Raw genomic sequence first — 19,685 nt, 5'->3', positions numbered from 1 at the left:
TTATAAAGGTGCTCTACAGGTGTCTCCGAAGGTACTTGTTGAGTTGGCATATTTCGAGATTAGGATTTGTCACTCCGATTGTCGGAGAGGTATCTCTGGGCCCACTCGATAATACACATCACTATAAGCCTTGCAAGCATTATAACTAATGAGTTAGTTGCGGGATGATGTATTCTGGAACGATTAAAGAGACTTGCCGGTAACGAGGTTGAACTAGGTATTGAGATACCGACAATCGAATCTCGGGCAAGTAACCTACCGATGACAAAGGGAACAACGTATGTTGTTATGCGGTTTGACCGATAAAGATCTTCGTAGAATATGTGGGAGCCAATATGAGCATCCAGGTTCCGCTATTGGTTATTGACCAGAGACGTGTCTCGGTCATGTCTACATAGTTCTCGAACCCGTAGGGTCCGCACGCTTAACGTTCGGTGACGATCGGTATTATGAGTTTATGTGATTTGATGTACCGAAGGTAGTTCGGAGTCCCGGGTGAGATCGGGGACATGACGAGGAGTCTCGAAATGGTCGAGACATAAAGATCGATATATTGGACGACTATATTTGGACATCGGAAAGGTTCCGAGTGATTCGGGTATTTTCGGGGGTACCGGGGAGTTACGGGAATACGAGGAAGAAGCAATGAGCCTCATGGGCCAAGTGGTGGAAGAGAGGAGACAGGGCGCGCGCCCCCCTAGCCCAAACCGAATTGGACTAGGGGGACGGCCCCCCTTTCCTCCTTTTCCTCCCTCTCCTTCCTTCTCCTTCTCCTCCTTCCTTTCCTCCTCCTAGTAGGAGTAGGAAAGGGGAGTCCTACTCCTACTAGGAGGAGGACTCCTCCTCTTGGCGCGCCTTACAGGGGCCGGCCGGCCTCCCCCCTTGCTCCTTTATATACGGGGGCAGGGGGCACCCTATAACACATAAGTTGATCATTGATCTCTCTTAGCCGTGTGCGGTGCCCCCTCCACCATAATCCACCCCGGTCATATCGTAGCGGTGCTTAGGCGAAGCCCTGCGTCGGTAGCATCATCATCACCGTCATCACGCCGTCGTGCTGACGGAACTCTCCCTCGAAGCTCTGCTGGATCGGAGTTCGTGGGACGTTGTGACGCCCGGATAATTAAGCTACAGTAACCCTCTACTAATGATGCCACGTCACCACTATTATTGTTGCTAAAATCACTCTGGTTCAAATCCCGTTCGAATTCAAAATTCGAAATCAAGTCAAACGTTAAAGGTTTTCAAATATTAAAACTAAAATGTTTGGTTGGTGCCAAATAATGCATAGGTAATTGTTGTCGAGAAACCACACTTTTATAAAATGTTTAAGTAAACTAAAATGAATAAAACAATTAAATAAATGCCTTTTGAATTTTATAAAATATTAAACTATTTTGTTCAGGGGTAAAACTTTTTAAGACAGTAGTTGGAATTGTAACTCCATTTTAGGTGTGGGTTTTATTTTTGTAAAACTATAAAGTATTAAAGAAATAAAAGCAAACAGAAAAGACAAAAGAGAAAATAAAACAGAAATAAAAATAAAACCCCCAGGCTAGTTGGGCCTCGCCCAGCCAGTGGCCTGCCAGGCCGGCCCACTCCCTCCCCTGGCCTATAACCCCCTGGGGGCACCGAACCCTAGCCCGATCCCCACTTCCCCCCCCCCCCCCCCACGATCCCCTCTCCTCCCTCTCTCCCCCTCGATCCATCCAGATCGGGCTCCGACCCCGGTGCCCCGCTGCCCACCTCGGCGTCGGCGTTCCCTGACGCCGCTCGTCGTCTCCAGCACCGCCCCGCCATCGTCGCCTCGACCCCGTTGCTCGCCTCCCCGTCCTCACCCCTCCTCGATCCAGAACTGGATCGGGGCACGACCCCGCCGCCCGGACCGACTGCGCCGTCGCCGCCCGAGGACCTCGTCGGAGGCCACGACGCCGGAGCTCCCTCGCCGGCCTGCTTCCTCCTCCCCACCGGTCTGCCTCCACTCCGTCCCCGTCGTCCCCGTCCCCCCACCTCGAGCACCGCGGCCCTTGACCCTGCGAACCCCGGTGAGGCCCCGGGCCTCTCCCCCTCCACCTCTTCCCCTCCGTCGTCGTGCACACTCGCCGACCGGGCCCCGAACGTGCTCACCGCATCGGCGCATGCCTCTGACCACCGCCCCGTACGCGCGCTCACCGCGCTCACCGCATCCTCGCCTCGCCCGGCGCGCCTCCGCACGCGCCCACGGCCGCGCTGCCCTGCTGTCGTGCGGCCGCGGCTCCCTCCCTATCCGTCACCGCATCGCCCCTCACCACGCTCGTCGGAGCTCCCCTACAGCCTCTGCGCCGCCTCGTGACCGTGCTCCCGCTCGATCCCTGGCCTCGCCCGCAGCCCCCCTGTGGCTGCTGCTCCAGCAGTGGTCGCGACCACAGCCGCCGCCGACGCTGAACCCCGTAATCCGCGCCATTCGGACAGCACCCAACGCCCGACGCCGGCGCCCCGCCGTGGCCGAGGCCGATGCCCCGGTTCACCGAGACGGGCGTCCCGCCAGCGCCCAGATGGGCTGTGCCCTGTGCCCGTTAGCGGGCAAACCCGCTAAGCCCCTAGGGCCTATGACAAACGGGGCCCAGCCCCAGAACGTTTTATTAAAAAAATTAATTAATAATAATAATTAATTAATTAATTAAACATAATTAGATTAATCTAATCAATAATTAACCTAATTAACTATTAGTTAATTAATCAGTCAATGACATGCGGGACCCACACGTCAGTTTGACCCAGTCAACGCCCTGTTGACTGCTGACGTTCAGCACACACTATTCTGGAGAATGCTGAATTAAAATAATTAATTAAATTCTAAAAATGATTAAATCTTTAAAAATGAATATAAAATAAACCGTAACTCGGATGAAAATGTTTTGTACATGAAAGTTGCTCAGAACGACGAGACGAATCCGAATACGCAGCCCGTTCGTCAGCCACATGTCCCTAGCATAGCAAACGTGCAACATTTCACCTCTGTTTCATCTGTCCGAAAACGCGAAACGCCGGGGATACTTTCCCGGATGTTTCCCCCCTTAGTTGGTATCACCTACTACCGCGTTAGGGCACACCTAGCACCGCGTATTGCCATGTTACGCTTTGTGATGCTTTGATTGCTCTGTTATTTATTGTGTTCCCCCTCCGTTACTTCTTTCCGGTAGACCCCGAGACTGCCGGCGACCCCCAGTTCGACTACGGAGTTGACGACCCCTCCTTCTTGCCAGAGCAACCAGGCAAGCCCCCCCCTTGATCACCAGATATCGCCTATTCTTCTCTATACTGCTTGCATTAGAGTAGTGTAGCATGTTACTGCTTTCCGTTAATCCTATTCTGATGCATAGCCTGTCATTGTTGCTACAATTGTTGATACCTTACCCGCAATCCTAAATGCTTAGTATAGGATGCTAGTATTCCATCTGTGGCCCTACATTCTTATCCGTCAGCCATGCTATACTATCGGGCCGTGATCACTCGGGAGGTGATCACGGGTATATACTTGCATATACATACTATACAGATGGTGACTAAAGTCGGGTCGGCTCATTGAGTACCCGCAGTTGATTCACGGATTGGGGGCTGAAAGGACATACTTTCCCGACGGCCCTCTGGGTGGATCTTTGTGGCGGAGCGACAGGGCAGGTTGAGACCGCCTAGGTGAGACGTGGGCCTGGCCCTGGACGGCGTCCGCGGTTACTTTAAAATAACACGCTTAACGAGTTCTTGGTATTTGATCTGAGTCTGGCCATTTGGTCTATACGCACTAACCAACTACGTGGGAAAGTTATGGGCACTCGACGTCGTGGCATCAGCCGAAGCTCTTCTTGACATCAGCGACGGAGCGGCGCGCGCCGGATTGGACCGGAACGCCTGCTAGGCTAGGTCTGCTTCCGGCCGCGTACGCAACGTGCATGTGTGCAATGGGCGATGGGCCCAGACCCCTGCGCGCATAGGATTTAGACCGGCGTGCTGACCTCTCTGTTGAGCCTAGGTGGGGCTGCGACGTGTCGATCTTCCGAGGCCGGGCATGACCCAGAAAAGTGTGTCCGGCCAAATGGGATCGAGCGTGTTGGGTTATGTGGTGCACCCCTGCAAGGAAGTTTATCTATTCGAATAGCCGTGTCCCTCGGTAAAAGGACGACCCAGAGTTGTACCTTGACCTTATGACAACTAGAACCGGATACTTAATAAAACACACCCTTCCAAGTGCCAGATACAACCCGGTGATCGCTCTCTAACAGGGCGACGAGGAGGGGATCGCCGGGTAGGATTATGCTATGCGATGCTACTTGGTGCACTTACCATCTACTCTCTCCTACATGCTGCAAGATGGAGGTGGCCAGAAGCGTAGTCTTCGACAGGATTAGCTATCCCCCTCTTATTCTGGCATTCTGCAGTTCAGTCCATCGATATGGCCCTTTACACATATACCCATGCATATGTAGTGTAGCTCCTTGCTTGCGAGTACTTTGGATGAGTACTCACGGTTGCTTTTCTCCCTCTTTTCCCCTTTCTATACCTGGTTGTCGCAACCAGATGCTGGAGTCCAGGAGCTAGAGATCCTGAGGATGATTCTACATGGAGTTCGGCTTCGAGGAGTAGTTAGGAGGTCCCAGGCAGGAGGCCTTGCCTTTTGGATCGTTGCTACTTTTGTGCTAGCCTTCTTAAGGCAAACATGTTTAACTTATGTCTGTACTCAGATATTGTTGCTTCCGCTGACTCGTCTATGATCGAGCACTTGTATTCGAGCCCTCGAGGCCCCTGGCTTGTATTATGATGCTTGTATGACTTATTTATGTTTTAGAGCTGTGTTGTGATATCTTCCCGTGAGTCCCTGATCTTGATCGTACACGTTTGCGTGCATGATTAGTGTACGATTGAATCGGGGGCGTCACAAGTTGGTATCAGAGCCGACTGCCTGTAGGAATTCCCCTTCCACACTCCTTGGCCGGAGTCGAGTCTAGACATTGCAAAAACTTTTACTAACATGGCTGTGTGTCTTACGGGCCCACGTCGCCATTGGGTGGTACTAGGATCTTTTACTCCTCGATCCTTACTCTGGGACTCTGATCTCTCTTCTATTCGGGTTAAAATGAATTTTGCTAAATTTAACATTAGGATCTCGTTATCACTTTCACCTGGAGAGCACCTTATTACCGATGATCGTCTGCTGCACCAGAAGACCCTGAAGATACTCTCCATTGTTAACCCGAGAACTTGTGTTCATCGCGTTTGCAATTCCCCTTCGACCGTCAACCCTTATGGATAACTACATGCAGTTGTCATTCTTACATTCACCCCTAGTTGTTCTTGTTATTACAAGATACCCCAAAATTCTCTCTATTGTTCTGAAAATCCTTTGAGATACTGCCTTGCAGTTCCTTGCCACCTGAATACCCCTACGGATAATTTCTCGCCCTTATCGAGTATCCGTTCATCCCCAGTTGTTCATGTGTTTCACAATGGTCCTCGAAATACTATTCGATCCTCCAAAAATCCTTAGTAGCTTATTGCTCTGCAATACTTGTCTGCTTGTATTATGGATGCTTTCCATATGTCTGGCAATATTCGTTAGTAACCTTAGGCACCATCATTTTGATCCTATTGATTCAACATGAGTGCGAATGCACGCAACCATCAGTTGATCCTTTTAAAATTGTTTTTCCGACTCAGACGTCATTCCGGACAAGAGTTGGGTCTCGGCAATTCAAACCTTTATTGATTGTCCAACTAAGTGCTTTCAACTTATCCATCCTTGATCAGAGCGTCTGCTTCTGATCCTTCATTTTGGAAACCATAATTTCTTTCTATTTAAGCATCAGACTAATCAGGTGATTCTTGAATCTGATGCTTCTGTATTCTTTCTTTCTCTGAGTGAGTACCGATACTCACATCAGCTCTGTTGTGGATCGTCCGATCCATTGTTGGATTTTTATCCGACAGTGTCCTTCATATTCAATCACCTTGTGAGTTCTTCCCCTGATACATAATGCCTTTGGTAAATTGTATCCTCTGCTTGGCCAACCATGCTCTGCTTTCGAGCTTGTGTATTTACTTTTGAAACTTGTGGTATATGTTACTAAGTTGCCCGATGGGTTGAACCTATGCCTTCCCCTAATCCGCGAGAACCCGAAAGTTTGCACAAGTCATACTCTTCCGGTGTTCTACCAGATAAAATTCCAACACTACAGTTATATCAAAGCGAGAGGTGAATGAAATGATCTGCATTAAAGAAGTGGGAGTCGACCTTGAACTTTGTGTTCATGCCCATGAAAATGATGTAGACCGTCTCGGAAGCTTCTTGCAAAATGATTATCCAGCTGTATGATTCTTTCAGTATTCTTGAAATTGATTCCTTACAGTTATGATTCCGACCATGCTGTCCTGATCTGATATATCTGATGGGAATTCATTCCAGTGCCTCGTCTATTTTTGGCAAGGTTGAAGTATCTAGTGTCATAGGTCAATGGCCCAGTTCTACTTCTATCATGTTCTACCTTCGAGTATTACCCCCTGGGATCTCGGAGATGTCTTGCCTTTGCACCACATCTTACTAACTTTGTTGGAGTAATGTCTTTCCTTGTCGTAATCACTCTACGGGTTCTAGGTTGTTGTCAACAGAGGACACCGACTAGTGAAATTATTTCGCACTACAAGTCAAATACCCCTAGTATTTTTACTGGGAAAATTCTGAACCCAATTTGGTCATTCCTAGACTATCGGCTGCATCCTGGTCTTGCTATCTTTAACTGTGCTACCTCGTCCTTCTCTGGTGCACAAATTCTACAGTGTGTGAGCACGACTTACGTCGAGCTTTCAACATCTTGTTGCTTGTCTTGAAAGGCAACTTTGGTTCTGAGCTTGCTTCTTATATATTGATCCTATAACTTGCCACTTCGTCATTTCCTTGCTTGTTGCCGTTGTTGTTTGATTGCATCCTCTTGAAACCTCCCGGCAAATGTGTCGGATCACCTTCAACACTTTGACTTCTTCCGAGATGTCAACTGTGTTCACGATGAGAAATATCCTCCTTGCCCTCGATGATTTTTATTATCATCGACAACACCCTTGACTTCCTTTCAGCGCGAACTTGTCCACATTATGAATACAACTTGCTCTCCAGCTAGTATTGTGTTCTACCTCGAAGTATTACTGTCTTTTCTGTCGAGAATGTTGTGGGGATTGCTCCACCTCTTAAGAATTCTTGGTATAGTGATACTTCTCACCGTCACCATTCTTTCTTCGTCCCCATGTTGATTCTAACCGGGATACTGGCAAGTGAATGGTGATGTTTGGATTCTATACTTCTAGCAACCCTATTGCTTTGGAGATATTGATTGACATTTCATTCTTAGACCATTGGTTATCGAATCACCATTCCAACATTGATCACGCTACCTAAGCCCAATATTCGGGTGCACCTTTCAACCAATGTTTAATTGGGTATGTTTTCCTTGAGCATACCTCATTATATCATTTGATCTGACAAATGTTATCTCCTTGCTCACATATTTGTGGAAATCCATCTTTTGGAATTCTCGATGGATTGTCGCCAAGTCCATCTGCCACCTCCTCATCCTCTCCTTGGTTTAATTATGAACTATTGTTTCAGGAAACCGCTCCCATAGTTCATTTCCTGAGAATCTTACGATGTCTTCTCGTCAATTTGTGTCGCACCTTTTTCTTCTCAGGCATCCTGAGTCTGAGTTATCCTGACACCAATCAGATCTGAATCTCGGTCAGATATGATGGTTGGAACATATTTCCGAGAGTTATAACATTGGCCTATTTATGACCCGGTAAGGTGATGTCATGCCAAACACACCTGGCCGGAGGACCTATTGTTATAAGTTTTCCTTTTAGCAAGGTTAGCTATTCTTCCATGAGGAAATTGTAAGACTTATTCTATAAGTTGTTCCTAATAAGTCCTTTGTGTATCTAGAGTCTGACCTTTGCCTGAAGATCATGTCAATGCTATCTCGAAGCATGTATGTGGTACTCCGATTTTCAATAAGAACATCTGAAGCACCATGCTGAATTTTCTTTATCAAATTATCCAAACACCGTTGTAAGGGTAGTGTCATGAAATTTCTCCCCCTTTCCTAAATGGTTTTCCACATTATATCATGTCGTGGATATCATGCTCTGTTTGTCCTTGGGAAGTATATACCCCCTGAAATATGTGTTTAAACACATTTTCCTTTCCATTGTTCTGTTTAATCTGATAATCATATTTTCCTTTCCATTGGTTGGCTTAACATTTCTGGTGATCATTATGATCTAAGCATTATTAATTCCCTGCTTGTGCAAACACCTCGGAGTACAACTCTGTCAGTAAGACCCGGTTACTATTGTTGGTGACATTCCGGTAACCACCGATGGACGAGAACTTTGCCTATTGGTCCACCTCGTTTCAACGAGCAGAAAAATGGTTCTCGTCGTCCCTCGCCCTTGGTACCGATGATGTTGCTGACATATAACTGACAGGCTACCCTTTGACATGCCTTGCTTGCATGATCACGCAAAACATCTCCGCCCTTCCTACTTTTAACTCACATGGTGGGCCCATAACCCACAGTTCCACAGGATTGAAACCTGACTCTCCTGTACAACCCTGTTTCTCATGGTTTTTCCCCACGCTTGGCTTCATATTTAATTCACGAGCCACATTCCTAGTGATCTATTCTGGTATCAGACACAATACTTATTCCCGTTGTTTTGAACCCCTTTCACGCCTTGTTTCAGGCATCGGACGATTGCCTGCCCGCTCGAAACTTCCCACAATACCTCCTTTATTTACTCTTGATATTTTCTTAAGTTTCAATTCGAGAGTTACTTTCCACCTTCCCCTGATGTTATCGACCAGATAGTCAACCTTGCAGAGGTCCGTTCTCCCGGGATACCCACCCTTTATTCTTTCGTAAGTACGAAGGAGTTCCCGAAGCAGCGAAATGAAGACACCAACGTAATGAATTGACCTCTTCGAGAAGAGTAACCAAGACCAAGAAGACTCGTTAGAATTCGTAACCAGATCTTCCCCCTTACTCCGCCTCCTAAATCTCGGGACGAGATTTCTTGTAGTGGAGGAGAATTGTGACGCCCGGATAATTAAGCTACAGTAACCCTCTACTAATGATGCCACGTCACCACTATTATTGTTACTAAAATCACTCTGGTTCAAATCCCGTTCGAATTCAAAATTCGAAATCAAGTGAAACGTTAAAGGTTTTCAAATATTAAAACTAAAATGTTCGGTTGGTGCCAAATAATGCATAGGTAATTGTTGTCGAGAAACCACACTTTTATAAAATGTTTAAGTAAACTAAAATGAATAAAATAGTAGATAAAACAATTAAATAAATGCCTTTTGAATTTTATAAAATATTAAACTATTTTGTTCAGGGGTAAAACTTTTTAAGACAGTAGTTGGAATTGTAACTCCATTTTAGGTGTGGGTTTTATTTTTGTAAAACTATAAAGTATTAAAGAAATAAAAGCAAACAGAAAAGACAAAAGGGAAAATAAAACATAAATAAAAATAAAACCCCCAGGCTAGTTGGGCCTCGGCCCAGCCAGTGGCCTGCCAGGCCGGCCCACTCCCTCCCCTGGCCTATAACCCCTTGGGGGCACCAAACCCTAGCCCCATCCCCACTCCCCCCACGATCGCCTCTCCTCCCTCTCTCCCTCTCGATCCATCCAGATCGGGCTCCGACCCCGGTGCCCCGCTGCCCACCTCGCCGTCGGCGTTCCCTGACGCCGCTCGTCGTCTCCAGCACCGCCCCGCCATCGTCGCCTCGACCCCGTTGCTCGCCTCCCCGTCCTCACCCCCTCCCCAATCCAGAACTGGATCGGGGCACGACCCCGCCGCCCGGACCGACTGCGTCGTCGCCGCCCGAGGACCTCGTCGGAGGCCACGACACCGGAGCTCCCTCGCCGGCCTGCTTCCTCCTCCCCACCGGTCTGCCTCCACTCCGTCCACGTCGTCCCCGTCCCCCCACCTCGAGCACCGTGGCCCTTGACCCTGCGAACCCCGGTGAGGCCCCGGGCCTCTCCCCCATCCACCTCTTCCCCTCCGTCGCCGTGCACACTCGCCGACCGGGCCCGAACGTGCTCACCGCATCGGCGCATGCCTCTGACCACCGCCCCGTACGCGCGCTCACCGCGCTCACCGCATCCTCACCTCACCTGGCGCGCCTCCGCACGCGCCCACAGCCGCGCTGCCCTGCTGTCGTGCGGCCGCGGCTCCCTCCCTATCCGTCACCGCGTCGCCCCTCGCCGCGCTCGTCGGAGCTCCCCTACGGCCTCTGCGCCGCCTTGTGACCGTGCTCCCGCTCGATCCCTGGCCTCGCCCGCAGCCCCCCTGTGGTTGCTGCTCCAGCAGTGGCCGCGACCACAGCCGCCGCCGACGTTGAACCCCGTAATCCGCGCCATTCGGACAGCACCCAACGCCCGGCGCCAGCGCCCCGCCGTGGCTGAGGTCGATGCCCCGGTTCACCCAGACGGGTGTCCCGCCAGCGCCCAGACGGGCTGTGCCCTGTGCCCGTTAGCCGGCAAACCCGCTAAGCCCCAAGGGCCTGTGACAAACGGGGCCCAGCCCCAGAACGTTTTATTAAAAAAATATTAATTAATTAAATAATTAATTAACTTAATTAAACATAATTAGATTAATCTAATCAATAATTAACCTAATTAACTGTTAGTTAATTAATCAATCAATGACATGCGGGACCCTCACATCAGTTTGACCCAGTCAACGCCCTGTTGACTGCTGACGTCATGCTGACGTCAGCACACACTATTCTGGATAATGTTGAATTAAAATAATTAATTAATAAAAATGATTAAATCTTTAAAAATGAATATAAAATAAACCGTAACTCGGATGAAAATGTTTTGTACATGAAAGTTGCTCGGAACGACGAGACAAATCCGAATACGCAGCCCGTTCGTCAGCCACATGTCCCAAGCATAGAAAACATGCAACATTTCACCTCTGTTTCATCTGTCCGAAAACGCGAAACGTCGGGTATACTTTCCCGGATGTTTCCCCCCTTCGTTGGTATCACCTACTACCGCGTTAGGGCACACCTAGCACCGCGTATTGCCATGTTACGCTTTGTGATGCTTTGATTGCTCTGTTATTTATTGTGTTCCCCCTCCGTTACTTCTTTCCGGTAGACCCCGAGACTGCCGGCGACCCCCAGTTCGACTACGGAGTTGACGACCCCTCCTTCTTGCCAGAGCAACCAGGCAAGCCCCCCCCCTTGATCACCAGATATCGCCTATTCTTCTCTATACTGCTTGCATTAGAGTAGTGTAGCATGTTACTGCTTTCCGTTCATCCTATTCCGATGCATAGCCTGTCATTGTTGCTACAATTATTGATACCTTACCCGCAATCCTAAATGCTTAGTATAGGATGCTAGTATTCCATCTGTGGCCCTACATTCTTATCCGTCAGCCATGCTATACTATCGGGCCGTGATCACTCGGGAGGTGATCACGGGTATATACTTGCATATACATACTATACAGATGGTGACTAAAGTCGGGTCGGCTCATTGAGTAACCGCGGTTGATTCACGGATCGGGGGCTGAAAGGACATACTTTCCCGACGGCCCTCTGGGTGGATCTTTATGGCGGAGCGACAGGGCAGGTTGAGACCGCCTAGGTGAGACGTGGGCCTGGCCCTGGACGGCGTCCGCGGTTACTTTAAAATAACACGCTTAACGAGTTCTTGGTATTTGATCTGAGTCTGGCCATTTGGTCTATACGCACTAACCAACTACGTGGGAAAGTTATGGGCACTCGACGTCGTGGCATCAGCCGAAGCTCTTCTTGACATCAGCGACGGAGCGGCGCGCGCCGGATTGGACTGGAACGCCTGCTAGGCTAGGTCTGCTTCCGGCCGCATACGCAACGTGCATGTGTGCAATGGGCGATGGGCCCAGACCCCTGCGCGCATAGGATTTAGACCGGCGTGCTAACCTCTTTGTTGAGCCTAGGTGGGGCTGCGACGTGTCGATCTTCCGAGGCCGGGCATGACCCAGAAAAGTGTGTCCGGCCAAATGGGATCGAGCGTGTTGGGTTATGTGGTGCACCCCTGCAAGGAAGTTTATCTATTCGAATAGCCGTGTCCCTCGGTAAAAGGACGACCCGGAGTTGTACCTTGACCTTATGACAACTAGAACCGGATACTTAGTAAAACACACCCTTCTAAGTGCCAGATACAACCCGGTGATCGCTCTCTAACAGGGCGACGAGGAGGGGATCGCCGGGTAGGATTATGCTATGCGATGCTACTTGGTGCACTTACCATCTACTCTCTCCTACATGCTGCAAGATGGAGGTGGCCAGAAGCGTAGTCTTCGACAGGATTAGCTATCCCCCTCTTATTCTGGCATTCTGCAGTTCAGCCGATATGGCCCTTTACACATATACCCATGCATATGTAGTGTAGCTCCTTGCTTGTGAGTACTTTGGATGAGTACTCATGGTTGCTTTTCTCCCTCTTTTCCCCTTTCTATACCTGGTTGTCGCAACCAGATGCTGGAGTCCAGGAGCTAGAGATCCCGAGGATGATTCTACATGGAGTTCGGCTTCGAGGAGTAGTTAGGAGGTCCCAGGTAGGAGGCCTTGCCTTTTCGATCGTTGCTACTTTTGTGCTAGCCTTCTTAAGGCAAACATGTTTAACTTATGTCTGTACTCAGATATTGTTGCTTCCGCTGAATCGTCTATGATCGAGCACTTCTATTCGAGCCCTCGAGGCCCCTGGCTTGTATTATGATGCTTGTATGACTTATTTATGTTTTAGAGTTGTGTTGTGATATCTTCCTGTGAGTCCCTGATCTTGATCGTACACGTTTGCGTGTATGATTAGTGTACGATTGAATCGGGGGCGTCACAGACGTCATCGAGCTGAACGTGTGCTGAACTCGGAGGTGTCGTGCGTTCGGTACTTGGATCGGTCGGATCATGAAGACGTACGACTACATCAACCGCGTTGTCATAACGCTTCCGCTTTCGGTCTACGAGGGTACGTGGACACACTCTCCCCTCTCGTTGCTATGCATCACCATGATCCTGTGTGTGCGTAGGAATTTTTTTGAAATTACTACGTTTCTCAACAGTGGCATCCGAGCCAGGTTTTATGCATAGATGTTATATGCACGAGTAGAACACAAGTGAGTTGTGGGCGATACAAGTCATACTGCTTACCAGCATGTCACACTTTGGTTCGGCGGTATTGTTGGATGAAGCGGCCCGGATCGACATTACGCGTACGCTTACGCGAGACTGGTTCTACCGACGTGCTTCGCACACAGGTGGCTGGCGGGTGTCAGTTTCTCCAACTTTAGTTGAATCGAGTGTGGCTACGCCCGGTCCTTGTTGAAGGTTAAAACAACACAAACTTGACGAAATATCGTTGTGGTTTTGATGCGTAGGTAAGAACGGTTCTTGCTCAGCCCGTAGTAGCCACGTAAAACTTGCAGCAACAAAGTAGAGGACGTCTAACTTGTTTTTGCAGGGCATGTTGTGATGTGATATGGTCAAGACGTGATGAGATATAAATTGTTGTATGAGATGATCATGTTTTGTTGAAGTTATCGGCAACTGGCAGAAGCCTTATGGTTATCTCTTTATTGCATAAGATGCAAGCGCCAAATAATTGCTTTACTTTATCGCTATGCAATAGCAATAGTTGCAAGAGCAATAATTGGCGAGACGACCATGTGACAACACGTTGATAGAGATCAAGATGATGGAGATCATGGTGTCATGCCGGTGACGATAAAGATCATGACGGTACTTTGGAGATGGAGATCAAAGGCGCAAGATGATCATGGCCATATCATGTCACATATTTTGATTGCATATGATGTTTATCTTTTATACATCTTATTTTGCTTAGTTCGACGGTAGCTTTATAAGATGATCCCTTACTAAAATTTCAAGGTATAAGTGTTCTCCCTGAGTATGCACCGTTGCGATAGTTCTTCGTGCTAAGACACCATGTGATGATCGGGTGTGCTAAGCTCTACGTTCAAATACAATGGGTGCAAGACAGTTTTGCACACGCAGAATACTCGGGTTAAACTTGACGAGCCTAGCATATGCAGATATGGCCTCGGAACACTGGAGACCGAAAGGTCGAGCGTGAATCATATAGTAGATATGATCAACATAGTGATGTTCACCATTGAAAACTACTCCATCTCACTTGATGATCGGACATGGTTTAGTTGATTTGGCTCACGTGATCATTTAGATGACTAGAGGGATGTCTATCTAAGTGGGAGTTCTTAAGTAATATGATTAATTGAACTTTAATTTATCATGAACTTAGTCCTCATAGTATTTGCATAACTATGTTGTAGATCAATAGCTCGCGATGTTGCTCCCCGTTTAATTTTGATATGTTCCTAGAGAAAATAAGTTGAAAGAATAGTAGCAAAGATGCGGACTAGCTCCGTGATCTGAGGATTATCCTCATTGCTGCACAGAAAAATTATGTCCTTGATGCACCTCTAGGTGACAGAACTGTTGCAGGAGCAGATGCAGACGTTATGAACGTTTTGACAAAAGCTCGGTATGATGACTACTTGATAGTTTAGTGCACCATGCTTTACGGCTTAGAACCGGGACTTCAAAAATGTTTTGAACGCCACGGAGCATATAAGATGTTCCAAGAGTTGAAATTTGTATTTCATACTCATGCCCGTGTCGAGAGGTATGAGACCTCAGACAATACTTTGCCTACAAGATGGAGGAGAATAGCTCAACCAGTGAGCATGTGCTCAGATTGTCTGGGTACTACAATTGCTTGAATCAAGTGGGAGTTAATCCTCCAGATAAGATAGTAATTGACAAGGTTCTCTAGTCACTATCACCAAGTTACTAGAACTTTGTGATGAACTATAATATGCAAGGGATGACGAAAACAATTCCCAAGCTCTTCACGATACTAAAATCGGCGAAGGTAGAAATCAAGAATAACATCAAGTGTTGATGGTTGACAAGACCACTAGTTTCAAGAAAAAGGGCAAAGGGAAGAAGGGGAACTTCAAGAAGAACGGCAAGCAAGTTGCTGCTCAAGTGAAGAAGCCCAAGTCTGGACCTAAGCCTGAGACTAAGTGCTTTTACTTCAAAGGGACTGGTCACTGGAAGCGGAACTACCCCAAGTATTTGGCGGATAAGAAGGATGGCAAAGTGAACAAAAGTATATTTGATATACATGTTATTGATGTGTGCTTTACTAGTGTTTATAGCAACCCCTCGGTATTTGATACTGGTTCAGTTGCTAAAAGCAGTAACTCAAAACGGGAGTTGCAGAATGAACAGAGACTAGTTAAGGGTGAAGTGCCGATGTGTGTTGGAAGTGGTTCCAAGATTGATATGATCATCATCGCACACTCCCTATACTTTCGGGATTAGTGTTGAACCTAAATACATGTTATTTGGTGGTTGGGTTGAGCATGAATATGATTTGATCATGTTTATTGCAATACGGTTATTCATTTAAATTAGAGAATAATTGTTGTTCTGTTTACATGAATAAAACCTTCTATGGTCATACACCCAATGAAAATGGTTCGTTGGATCTCGATCGTAGTGATACACATATTCATAATATTGAAGCCAAAAGATGCAAAGTTAAATAATGATAGTGCAACTTATTTGTGGCACTGCCGTTTAGGTCATATTGGTGTAAAGCGCATGAAGAAACTCAATGCTGATGGGTTTTTGGAATCACTTGATGCTTGCGAACCATGCCTCATGGTGCAAGATGACTAAGACTCCGTTCTCCGGAACAATGGAGCGAGCAACAGATTTGTTGGAAATAATACATACTGATGTATGCAGTCCGATGAGTGCTGATGCTCGCGGCGGGTATCGTTATTTTCTGACCTTCACAGATGATTTGAGCAGATATGGGTATATCTACTTGATGAAACATAAGTCTGAAACATTTGAAAAGTTCAAAGAATTTGAGAGTGAAGTGGAAAATCATCGTAACAAGAAAATAAAGTTTCTACGATCTGATCATGGAGGAGAATATTTGAGTTACGAGTTTGGTATTCATTTGAAATAATGCGGAATAGTTTCGCAACTCACGCCACCTGGAACACCACTGCGTAATGGTGTGTCCGAACATCGTAACCATACTTTATTAGATATGGTGCGATCTATGATGTCTCTTGCCGATCTACCACTATCGTTTTGAGGTTATGCATTAGAGACATCTGCATTCACGTTAAAAAGGGCACCATCTAAATCCGTTGAGATGACACCGTATGTACTGTGGTTTAGCAAGAAACCTAAGCTGTCGTTTCTTAAAAGATTGGGGTTGCGATGCTTATGTGAAAAAGTTTCATCCTGATAAGCTCAAACCCAAATCGGAGAAATATGTCTTCATAGGATACCCAAAGGAGACAGTTGGGTACACCTTCTATCACAGATCCGAAGGCAAGACATTCATTGCTAAGAATGGATCCTTTCTAGAGAAGGAGTTTCTCTCAAAAGAAGTGAGTGGGAGGAAAGTAGAACTTGATGAGGTAATTGTACCTGCTCCCGAATTGGAAAGTAGTTCATCACTGAAATCAGTTCCAGTGATGCTTACACCAATTAGTGAGGAAGTTAATGATGATGATCATGAAGCTTCAGATCAAGTTACTACCGAACCTCGTAGGTCAACCAGAATACATTCCGCACCAGAGTGGTACGGTAATCCTATTCTGGAGTTCATGTTACTTGACCATGACGAACCTACGAACTATGAGGAAGCGATGATGAGCCCAGATTCCGCGAAATGGCTTGAGGCCATGAAATCTGAGATGGGATCCATGTATGAGAACAAAGTGTGCACTTTGGTTGACTTGCACGATGATCGGCAAAGCCATAGAAAATAAATGGATCTTCAAGAGGAAGACGGACGCTGATAGTAGTGTTACTATCTACAAACCTAGACTTGTCTAAAAAGGTTTTTACAAAGTTCAAGGTGTTAACAACGATGAGATTTTCTCACTCGTAGCGATGCTTAATTCTGTCCGAATCATGTTAGCAAATTGCCACATTTTATGAAATCTGGCAAATGGATATCAAAACTACATTCCTTAATGGATTTCTTAAAGAAGAGTTGTATATGATGCAAACCAGAAGGTTTTGTCGATCCTAAAGGTGCTAACAAAATATGCAAGCTCCAGCGATCCATTTATGGACTGGTGCAAGCATCTCGGAGTTGGAATATACACTTTGATGAGTTGATAAAAGCATATAGTTTTATACTAACTTGCGGTGAAGCCTTTATTTACAAGAAAGTGAGTGGGAGCACTACAACATTTCTGATAAGTATATGTGAATGACATATTGTTGATTGGAAATCATGTAGAATTTTCTGGAAAGCATAAAGGAGTATTTGAAAGGAGTTTTTCAAAGAAAGACCTCGGTGAAACTACTTATATATTGAGCATCAAGATCTATAGAGATAGATCAAGACGCTTGATAAGTTTTTTCAATGAGTACATACCTTGACAAGATTTTGAAGTAGTTCAAAATGGAACAGTCAAAGAAAGAGTTCTTGCCTGTGTTACAAGGTGTGAAATTGAGTAAGACTCAAAGCCCGACCACGGCAGAAGATAGAAAGAGAATGAAAGTCATTCCCTATGCCTCAGCCATAGGTTCTATAAAGTATGCCATGCTGTGTACCAGATCTATTGTATACCCTACACTGAGTTTGGCAAGGGAGTACAATAGTGATCTAGGAGTAGATCACTGGACATCGGTCAAAATTATCCTTAGTGGAATAAGGATTTGTTTCTCGATTATGGAGGTGACAAAAGGTTCGTCGTAAAGAGTTACGTCGATGCAAGCTTTGACACCGATCTGGATGAATCTAAGTCTTGATCTAGTACATATTGAAAGTGGGAGCTATTAGCTAGAGTAGCTCTGTGCAGAGTATTGAAGACATAGAATATTTGCAAAATACATACGGATCTGAATGTGGCAGACCCGTTTACTAAACTACTCTCACAAGCAAAACATGATCACACCTTAGTACTCTTTGCGTGTTAATCACATAGCGATGTGAACTAGATTATTGACTCTAGTAAACCCTTTGGGTGTTGGTCACATGACGATGTGAAACTATGGGTGTTAATCACATGGTAATGTGAACTATTCGTGTTAAATCACATGGCGATGTGAACTAGATTATTGACTCTAGTGCAAGTGGGAGACTGAAGGAAATATGCCCTAGAGGCAATAATAAAGTTATTATTTATTTCCTTATTTTCATGATAAATGTTTATTATTCATGCTAGAATTGTATTAACCAGAAACTTGATACATGTGTGAATACATAGACAAACAGAGTGTCACTAGTATGCCTCTACTTGACTAGCTCGTTGAATCAAAGATGGTTAAGTTTCCTAGCCATAGACATGAGTTGTCATTTGATTAACGGGATCACATCATTAGAGAATGATGTGATTGACTTGACCCGTTCCGTTAGCTTAGCACTTGATCGTTTAGTATGTTGCTATTGCTTTCTTCATGACTTATACATGTTCCTATGACTATGAGATTATGCAACTCCCGTTTACCGGAGAAACACTTTGTGTGCTACCAAACGTCACAACGTAACTGGGTGATTATAAAGGTGCTCTACAGGTGTCTCCGAAGGTACTTGTTGAGTTGGCATATTTCGAGATTAGGATTTGTCACTCCGATTGTCGGAGAGGTATCTCTGGGCCCACTCGATAATACACATCACTATAAGTCTTGCAAGCATTATAACTAATGAGTTAGTTGCGGGATGATGTATTATGGAACGAGTAAAGAGACTTGCCGGTAACGAGATTGAACTAGGTATTGAGATACCGACGATCGAATCTCGGGCAAGTAACCTACCGATGACAAAGGGAACAACGTATGTTGTTATGCGGTTTGACCGATAAAGATCTTCGTAGAATATGTGGGAGCCAATATGAGCATCTAGGTTCCGCTATTGGTTATTTACCGGAGACGAGTCTCAGTCATGTCTACATAGTTCTCGAACCCGTAGGGTCCGCACGCTTAACATTCGGTGACGATCGGTATTATGAGTTTATGTGATTTGATGTACCGAAGGTAGTTCGGAGTCCCGGATGAGATCGGGGACATGACGAGGAGTCTCGAAATGGTCGAGACATAAAGATCGATATATTGGACGACTATATTTGGACATCGGAAAGGTTCCGAGTGATTCGGGTATTTTCGGGGGTACCGGGGAGTTACGGGAATACGAGGAAGAAGCAATGGGCCTCATGGGCAAGTGGTGGAAGAGAGGAGACAGGGCGCGCGGCCCCCCTAGCCCAAACCGAATTGGACTAGGGGGCTGGCCCCCCTTTCCTCCTTTTCCTCCCTCTCCTTCCTTCTCCTTCTCCTCCTTCCTTTCCTCCTCCTAGTAGGAGTAGGAAAGGGGAGTCCTACTCCTACTAGGAGGAGGACTCCTCCTCCTGGCGCGCCTTACAGGGGCCGGCCGGCCTCCCCCTTGCTCCTTTATATACGGGGGCAGGGGGCACCCTAAAACACACAAGTTGATCATTGATCTCTTTTAGCCGTGTGCGGTGCCCCCTCCATCATAATCCACCTCGGTCATATCGTAGCGGTGCTCAGGCGAAGCCCT

Source organism: Aegilops tauschii, chromosome 4 (genome assembly GCF_002575655.3).
Source record: "Aegilops tauschii subsp. strangulata cultivar AL8/78 chromosome 4, Aet v6.0, whole genome shotgun sequence".
NCBI lineage: Eukaryota > Viridiplantae > Streptophyta > Magnoliopsida > Poales > Poaceae > Aegilops > Aegilops tauschii.
Note: the sequence above shows the minus strand (reverse complement) of the source record.